Source organism: Trichosurus vulpecula, chromosome 2 (assembly GCF_011100635.1).
Source record: "Trichosurus vulpecula isolate mTriVul1 chromosome 2, mTriVul1.pri, whole genome shotgun sequence".
Taxonomy (NCBI): Eukaryota; Metazoa; Chordata; class Mammalia; order Diprotodontia; family Phalangeridae; genus Trichosurus; species Trichosurus vulpecula.
Window position 1 is genome coordinate 7,623,623 of NC_050574.1, and position 10,357 is coordinate 7,633,979.

The following is a 10,357-nucleotide window of genomic DNA, read 5'->3' on the forward strand; positions in this document are numbered from 1 at the left end:
TTCCAGCACCCCCCCCCGGGGGTGGTGTCACCCACTTTGGGAACCTATGCCTAAGCTCTGCCCACCCAGAGACTGATCATAGGGTCCTCTAGATCAGCACTTCTTAAAATGTGGATTTTGACCCCATATGGAGTCATGACTCACAGTTTAAGAAGTGCTGAAAGTGTTGTGAGTGGAAAAAGTTTAAGAAGCCCTACTCTAGATGGGTTCCTCACCTCACTGTGAGCCACCAAAAGTTCCCCCTCATCCAATTTGAGAGATTTCTCTACCGATGACATACATGGCTTAATTACTCCTTGATAAAAGAATTTAAAGGCAAAAAAAAATACCTATTTTTAACCTTGCTAAAGTTTTAAATTTAGCTAGGTGGCTAGTTGGCTGAAAATGAAGACCTATCAATGCTACTGCTGATGAGTGGAATGAAATATAAGTAAGTAAATGAAAGTAAGAAAAAAGGAGGAGAATAAAACAATAGACTATGTTTAAAAGGTTAAAATTATGGCCATATAATTTTTATACATTTATATATTTTATATATAGAAAAAATATAATTTTTAGAAAAATAGAATCTGAGTGCTCTAGAGCTTATGACTTTAGACAGCCCCTTAACCCAATTGAATTTAGGGTAAAACAAGGCAAACTCACCAATCTTCAGCTTAGAGAGACTTACCTCAGGACCAGAAAATTTGGGTATTGAAAGTGAAAGAACTCCAACCTCCAAGGGCTGGTGTCCTTTGGGGAGCCATTGGTGAAAATTGATCCTGGTGTGCACTTCATTTTTGAGTCCCTTGCAGGGGAAGCTCTAAATAGGTTGAGGTCTATTCATTATTGTCCCTCTTCAGGGTGCAAATAATGTGGAGTTTAAAATTTTCCAACCTACAATAAAAGAGACTGAGGCAGAGCTCTGAGTCAATGGTACTTTCTTAAGGGGTTCACGGTCCCCTCTAATGAAGTAGACCTCAGATCTCCCTCATGACCTGAGACAGGCCTTCTTCTAGTGCCTTATTTTTATAAGACTTGACAACAAATTTAATATTTGAACATTCCAGAGGGGCTATAAAAGGACAGAATCCCATTGGTTGATAGACCTTGCTTTGTGGGCTAAAAATGATGCATCAGATAGAAGTGGTATGTCAGCAGGGCAAGTCTTGGGTTGGGTGAAGCATGGGGCATCTCAGGATGGTCACAAAATGGTCAACTGCTCTTGTTGGACAAGAGAGAATGGTACAGAGGAACAAAAATAAGGTGGATGACTTTCCATGTAATTGAGTTACCCCTGCCACGCTGGGGTTGGTCACCAATGAGAAGGAAAAAGAATGGTGGGGGGGTTCTGGTTAGCTTCCTATGATTAATCAAGTGAACATACACTCTGTAGTTCATAGCTCTGAGACCTAATATATAGAACTTATAATCACTAGTCCATGGAATCACAGCAAACTGCTGTGATTGTTTTATTGTATTATTGTATTATTATTTGGAAAATAATGTAATCACTACAATTTTAGTTCCGTTACACAACAGATGAAACATGTACAGTTTTTAAAAATTCTCTTCTCTCCTTTCCTAATGCTTCCACCCCCGCTTCTTTTTATTCAAAGCCCAGCAATTGCACCTGAGGCTACTATCACCCCCCTTGTATCATTCCAGCACCCCCCCCCGGGGGTGGTGTCACCCACTTTGGGAACCTATGCCTAAGCTCTGCCCACCCAGAGACTGATCATAGGGTCCTCTAGATCAGCACTTCTGGGGCCTGAATGAATCTTACAAGATCTACCTAATTGCCCTAATAGGAAAATTTATCTCTCTTCAAAGGAAACCACAAAATGATTTACTTTTAGGACAGACTCAATCCAATCAAATCTGGATTTACAATCACAAATGGTATCTTTTAAAATCTCATTTTCCCCAAGGTCCATTAGCTGCCAGGACCTCAAATTATATGGCCCACATTTTTCAGTTACCTTACTTCCAAAGATATGTGGAGGCAGTCTCACACTTTTATCCCCATTTTTTTGAACACATATGGTTCTAAAATGTGAAAAGTGTAAACATAATGACATTATGACTGAATATCAATCTACCACGTGAAGATTGGAACATGCCCTTCTAATGGACCTTGAATGACAGAATTTTGCTATGTTATACTCAATTCCATCCCACAGATTTGTTACTATAGTTTCCATTTGGTAAGTGGTGCAACTTGAAAGAATTCTGTCAAAACAGGCATTTCTTCAACTGGAGCCCACAATATTACAAGCTTATACCAAAGAGATCAAAACCCTCCTCAAACTTGGCTTTCCCAAGCTTCAAACCTTTCACCTTCAAATCCTCCATTGACAGGGCAAAGAGACTCTAACTTCTTTTCATTTTCCATCCAGCCTCTTCTTATCCATAATTCTTTAAATCTTCTCACTCCTTTGCCTTCCAGGGAACTTTGATTAAAGCCCTACAAACTTCAAAACGGCCCCTTTCTTGTTCCACTCTGATTTACACCTTGACTTTACCTACACTTCTTTCCCTTATTTCCATCTCATCCTTAGTTAGCGATCCTGGTCTAATACTCCACTGAAACTTTTGTATAAAAATTTTCTTACATTTTATATTTTGAGTTACATAGTCCTTTTCAGTTTCTTTTAGCTGACTTTATCTCTAGTTTACCTAGACAATTAAGTTTAGTTAAGTCATTCACAGAAGAAAATGCAATGATGAGGCCAATCTGATAAGAGCTGGAGGAGGTAGATTGAAACCTTCATTTATTTATTTATAACATTGTAGAACTCTTGATACTACCTTCTACCAAAGCAAGGAATCTATCACCTTCCAAGGGAAAGAGTGGGGGAAAAAAATCTTATAGGTTAATTGCATGTAATCTTGCTTCTACAGACCTGCAAACCTCCCCTCCAAAAAAAAAAAAATCCAAGAAAATATTTCAGTATTTCCAAAAACATTCAAAGTATAATTTAGAAATTTACAGTAAAGACATTACATTTAACTTAGTCTCTGACCAATTTCCAGTGCCCAAAATTCTTCTTTCTTTGTTGTTTGTCCACATCTCTGCACCTTTTCCTGGCCAAGGTTAAGGCATAGAAGAGATCATCTGTCCCTTTTTCTTTATATCCCACTGAAAGTCTTATCAGAGTGCCAGGGGAAGGAAGTCCCTGTATTTTGGGAAGGAGAACTTATCATCAGAACTGCATGCAGTGTGTCACAGAGATTACAGAGAGCTATTCCAAGTATGAACTTTTATTAACTTAAACTCATCCAAGACTTTGATTTAAAAATTATCATCTCCTATGATGCAAGCAACTTTGAGGAGGCTAATATCAAATGGGTGGCATCAATATATTGTGGTTGAATCCTATTAGACTTTTCATGACCCCATTTGGGGTTTTCTTGGCAGACATGTTGGAGTGAGTTGGGATTTCCTTTTCCAGTTCATTTTACAGAGGAGGAAATGACAGCCATTAGGGTTAAGTGAGTTGTCCAGGGTCACACAGCTAGGAAGGGTCTGAGGCCAGATTTGAACTCAAGGAGAGGAGTCTTCCTGACTCCAGGCCTGGGTCTCTATCCACTGTGCCACCTACCTTCCCCAACGTCATCTTCTCCAATATTCTAAGCTCCCTAAACCTGCTCCAATTTATGATTCCCTCTGCCTTTTTTGAGAACTAGGGGACTGGATTGGGCTGGAATTGGAGCCAGGAATTGGGGGTCACTGCTGCCAAATAGCACAGAAAGCAACACAGAAATTAAAAAGGTAAAAGCCTCGGTCTTATGAATATGCTCAAGAACAGGTTCAGGTCTCAGAGAAAACACAAACCATCCAGAGGCTTCTGAAAAGGCTTTTTAGAGATGAAATTACATCAGAATGACAGAGAGAAATCCTTTATTTCAGTATCCCAAACTTGTGCATTCCCCTTAGGCCATAACATTTCAAGGGAAAGCTAGATCTATAATCCCAAACTTCTTTCAGTGTTGTAAAGGTTGAACCAGTTACAGAGTCATAATCTCATACATTCCCTAAGGAAATAAACTGTATACAGGTAAACTGAGTTGGGTTACACAGTATACTAAAGTTAGTGGGTTCTCAAATAAGCTGAATGAGGAAGAGGATTTACATTGTAGCCAAGGCATCAGGGACAATTGAGATTCTTCCTCTCATTTCTTTTCTAAGGAATGTTTAAGGCTCTAAGCAAATGTTCGCATTCCATTGGACAGGTTTTAGTCAGGTGAGATTAGAGTTAATCAAAAGTGGCCAGAGCAATAAAAGGATAGAACCAACTCCCCTAACCATAATAACTAACATTTAAACAGCACCTACTATGTGGCATGCACAGTGCTAAAAGCTTAGCTAATATTATGTCCTTGGATCCTCACAACAAGCCTGAGAGGTGGGTGCCATTATCTGCATTTTACAAATGAGGAAACTGAGGCAGGCATTTGCTCCTGTTGCCAGAATTGACAGGATCCTTGCTCGGGACAGCCAGAGTAAAGCAGCACAAGATGCAGCCAGACAGGGGCATGGCAGTACTTATATCTGCTCTGGGGTGTGACCCACATCCTCAGGAGGTGATGGACACTTGGGTCCTTCAGTTTCAGAGGTCACCTATGTATATTATTTATGTATGTGTGCTTGTGCGTGTGTTCATGTGTGTGTGTATGTGTCTAATTCTTTCCTCCTGTGCTCCTGGACCCAGAGAGAAGACAGAAGACTTTTGGGTAACACTAGTTAGGGCCCTTAGGCAAGAACAGGGAGAGAAAAGGTGCATTTTTCTTTTAATGAAACCACCTGGGGTGGGTGGGAGAGGGAGGGGCTGCTGTCATCTCCACTTTACAGATGAGGAAACTGAGGCAAGTAAGGTCACAGAGCCAGGACACACCTGTGACTCTGGGACCCTGTGACTGGCCCTGACAATGGGATGTGGGACTGGGGCTGCTCCCCTTCCTGTTACCAAAAGATGGGGGTTGGGGGGAATGGGAGATTAGGGGGTCCTGGGGGAGGGGAGGCAGGGAAGAAACATGAATTTGATTGGGGACTTGAACAGAGTAAAGCTTTTGAAGAAGCTAAAGCTGTTATACAAATGGCCTATGCAAAGTGGACCGGTGGAATTACAAGTGACTGTACAAGATGACTATGTGAATTGGAGTTTATGGCAGAAACAACAAAGCCAAAATGTACCCTTAGAATTTTGGTCAAGGAAACTACCTTCATCTGGATTACAATGTACACCTTTTGAAAAGCTGCATATTGGGCTTTGGTAGAGACTGAACAACTGACTCTGAGTCATGAAGGGATATTAAGGCCTGGAATCCTGATTGTGATTTGGGTAATAAGTACCCCAGCATCTCACAGAATTGGACATGTGCAAGAGGCTGGCATAATTAAATGGAAATTGTATATTCAAAATAGAGCAAAAACAGGCAAAAGTAGAGTTTCTGTTCTTCATGAATCTATTGCAAGCATCGACATCGATGAAAATGACAAAACCTCTGAACCAAGGCAACAGTTGGTATAATCCTTGGTAAAATGGAATGATGGGTATGATGGACTGAATGAAGAACAGAAGAAACATGCATGGTTTACAGATGGGACAGCAACATATTTGGGCCATAAAAGACATCAGAAAGCGGTAGCCTATAACCCATGTACTAAGAGAACTTTGGAAAGTAGTGGGATAGGTGGTAGTCAATATGCTGAACTTATGGCAGTACATAAACCTATTAAAACAGAAAAAGCAGAGCAGTATCATATATTCACTGATTCACTGTAACTAATGGGTTAGCTACATGGATGCCAATTTGGACAAACCAAAATTGGGAAATTCATGGTAAACAAGTTTGGGGCAAAGAACCATAGTTAGATATATGGGACATGACTTTGGTTACTAATTTGTCAGTTTTTCAGGCACATGCTCATGTGCCCCTCACTATGCCAGAACGTGAGTACAATGCATATGCTGATCGAGGAGCAAAGATTGCTACTGAACATATTGTCCCTACTCTGGCACCTACTTATGATCCAGTACTAGCTAAATGGGTCCACCAAACTCCTAGACATTTAGGGGTCCAGGCCACACACTGGTGGGCACAAGATCAAGGTATTAGTATCTCTTATTCATTCTTAAAGCAAGTAACAGAGGAATATCATGTATGTCAATTGGAAAAGGAGTGAACTGTTCCTAGGGTAGTAACTGGAGAAATAGCAAGGGAAAAAGTTCCAGCCCAAATTTGGCAGATAGATTATATTGGACCACTACCCCAAGATAAAGGATCTAAATTTATATGTACTTGTATTGACACCTATTCGGGTGTACTAGTACTTGTCCTTGTAAGAATGCAACCCAGAAAAAAACCTGTAAAACTCTAGATATTATAAGTCTATATTATGGAACCCCAATGCAGATTCAAAGTGACAGTAGGTCACATTTCAAAGGCAATGAGATGAAGAGACATTATGTATTGACCAATATAGAGTGGATATATCATATTCCATATTATCCACAAGCAACTGGATTGATAGAATGAATTGTTGAAAGAGCAGTTAAGAAAGTTAAGTTCTAATAATTCATATCAACATTGGAAGGGTGATTTGTTCACTGCTTTACATAATTTGAATAATAGACCATTAGGAGGAAGTACACTTCTGGCCAGAATGATGACCCCGAATCTGCAGATTAGAAAACAGCAAACACGTAAGATCCAAAATATTGAGTATTGGGCTGTGAGGGAAGCTGTTCCTCCACCATATCCAGGAATACCTGGTTTGGCAGGACAATGACTTACATTGTTTAGAGAATTTCTGGTTGGACAGAAAAGAGATAAGAAAAATCTCTACTGGGATATGTATGATAATCCCTAAGAAATATTTTGGATGGATATTACCTAAACCAGGATTAGCAACTCAAGGAATACATGTATTGGCTGTAGTGATTGATGCTGGTTATCAAGAAGAAACTATTGTGACACTTCAGAAGTTAGGTGAAGAAACTATACAGTTGGGTAAAAATGATAGAATAGTTCAATTGGTTATTATTCCTTGTGAAACAATACCTCTTGTGAAAACTGACCCTCCTTCCAAAATAACTATCAGAGGAAAGGAAGGATTTGGTTCTACTGATAGAATAAAATTGGGAGTTAAAGTCTGAGGAAAATGGAAGTCAGATGATGTTCTAAAGGCTGCAGAAATTATAGCACGTGGGAAAGACAATACTGTAACAGTTGTTTACCCAGGAGAAAATGGTTATGAAACTGTATCTTTGACTCATGTATTCTATCCTGAATGAAGCTATGATAGTCTATCTGTTTCTTTTTGGCTTTTGTCTATTAAATTTGTGAGATTTGTTTCCTGCAGGCTTAGTACCATCCACCTGCAGATGCTTGATCGCTTAAGCCAGATGTCACCGTCCGATGTGTCTGGACATCACCTCTGGACCTGTCCGTGACTGTGATGTGTCATCCCTGGACCTGGCATCAACCGAGTTCTATATACCAGCTGGCTAAAGAACTGACCTCTCAAATAAGACTTTTTATCTCTTGGGGCAGGAACAGCTCTATATCCAATTTCAGCAGGAAGAAGCTTTGGAAGATGAGACCTTTGCCCCTTACCCCAAGATTTTGAGACCCATGCATATGAGGGGGGGAATGATGACATTGTTTTATATGCTTTTCTTGTGTTATCCCTATCACATTGTTGTGTAAAGTTCTGTTGACACCAGTTATCCTAGAATTCCCATTGCCCTATGTAATGAGTAACAAAGATCTTGGGGCCTTATGTAGTAGCAATTAGATTTGAAGATCTTTCCCACCCATTAATAGGCCATGTGACCTGCTTATGTCACAGGAAGCCTAAGTTACATGGTGGGAGGAGCTTCCTGACAGGAAAAGGAAGTTATGTCACACAAACATGCTCTGAGAGAGAGAGAGGGGTTATGGCTGCTAGTGGCTGCTAATTGCTGCCCTCATGATTGTTAGAACTGAACAGGCTGACTTAGCTGTATTGTGAGTTTGTTTTGGGGAAGACCCCAGCAGAGGGTCTGAGAGGTTTTGGGATGCTGAGGCTCCATGTTGTGATATTCTGTATTGAATGTTTTGGGTTCCTTGCTGTTATGAAGTGGACTGACTGGCTGTGGGAGTTGAGCATTTGGTTATGGGATATGGTTCTCTGGTGTCTGAATAAACGGTTTACTTCTTCTACCTTCTATGTGGAGAGTCTAGTATACTTTGAGATACAGAACTACATAGACATTTTGATAATTATCATCTACATTGTTATTATTGCTTTACTGTTTCAGCTCGTCACATGCTTGAGGTCCTAGAAGGGCCTTCCACCCCAGCTGAGACCCAGGCAGGGAGGGTGACTTCCTTCCAGTGACAGGTAACAAGTGAGAGCGACAGGATCTGAAGCCAGGATTCAGCACTCTAAGGCCAGTGGACAGTGGGTTTGCATCCCATTGCTCCATGCTGGCTCCCACACATACAACACATCTGTATGAGCAGAAATGTGTGTACATGCCAAGAGAAAGAACATATACAACTGCAAATGATTTCCCAATGGATGACCAAAGCTATGCACAATCTTCATTTCTTTTCTGTACGCTAATCAAAGTAGTCACTTCATTCCAAGGTTACTTTGTAATCTCATCTCATCCCTGCTGTAATTACCACATTAAGATGTTAGAAATGTTTGTTTTTCCTTGCACAACGCAGAATCTTTGAAAAACATGATGGGTAGGCATGCACCTTACAAATCATCTTGAAACCACCTTGGGCCACCCACCCTAAACCTTCTTAAAAACCAGACCTTACATTGTCTCTCACTGAAGTATTAAGGCTACTTTCTGATTTGAACTAATTTTCTGTGTGTTACTGTTCTTCTATCTAGGAGATCTCAAGGGAACTGTTTGGTAACACAAGTCAGTCATTTCATAGTTTCTGTGAGAGTGTAGCCAGTATGCCAGTGGCAGAAAGAAGAATGTCTGATGGATTCTTTCCTTCCAAAAGTGGCTGTATTCTGTCAACCAGGTGAAGCCCATCCCTGAAAATGCAGAGGAGTCCAAGCTGGGTTGAAAGCAGAACAGTGTTATTAAGAAGAAAATCAGACACTAGTACCATACAAAAACCAACAGTCTGAGAGGGGCAAGGGAGATCTATGCATGAAAACTGCAAAGGTGAAGTTCCTGAGTATTGGGGAAAAGGATGGACAATCTTTTCTAAGAACAGGTGGACACAGAAACAGGACATTTAGCAGCAGCAGTTGATTGCAAGGCTGGTTTGGGTTATTCTGGGGTGGGGAGAGGGTGTACAACAGCAAGGTCAGCCAGCGAACACCAGCAAAGGTGTCTAGAAGTGAGCAAGACCGTGGCTCACTGCAGGCTCCTTCCATCAAACACACTTACTCTTGTGTCCAGTGCATGTGCCTGGTAAGGTAACTCATGGAAAATGGACATCTTAATCTCAGGGAAACTTCTCAGTAGGCAAGTTCAAATTTGATCCCACCCTGCTTGGTTGACCTGCTCTTAGTCCAGGTGTGAGAGAGGTAAGTGGGGGTGGGGAAGGCTGAAATTCCAAGTTACTTTACCCAGCCTGAGTCAGCTAGGTGGCCTGTGTTCAGTGATGTCACCCTGCCTCAATAATGCAGAGGTCTCTAACGAAACACTCCTTCCTTTGAGCTTGAGGAGCTGATCCCCCATCCACCCCAATGCTAGACTGAATCAGATTTAGGACTCACCAGAGATCTGTTATTCTTCTGCGCCAGAAAAAAAAAAAAAAAGACTTGTAGCCCGCTACTGTTCCCACTTACTAAAGGCCCTTTCTGCCTAACAAAATAATGAATCCTAATCATTCACCTATAAACTCCACATTAATTTTCTCAATCAGGTTTCAACAAAACACCATCACCTCACAACTGGAGTATTACATTGACAAGGGTGGACCCCTGCTGGGGGAGGGGTCTGCCTTCCTCAAGTATCTCCTCATTCCAGTCAAGCCCCAAAGTTATTTTCCTAAAGTGCAGGTGTAACCATGTCACCTCCTTCCTCCACTCAATAAACTGCAGTAGCTCCCTGTTTCCAGGAGCAAGTACAAAACAATCTGCTTGGCATTCAAAGCCCTACATAACAACCCTCTGGGATGTCATAAAAACAGCCACCTTTCTCCCCCATGTCCTCTTTGATCAAATGACATTGCCTTCCGGGAGGTTTCACAGACAAGACTATCTCTCTCTCTCTCTCTCAGATCCCAGCATTTTCTCTGGCTGTCCCTCATAACTGAAACACTCACCACCCTTTGCTCTGACCACTGATCTTCCTGGCTTCCTTTAAATCCCACCTAATACCCTGCCTTCTGCCACAAGTCTTCTCCA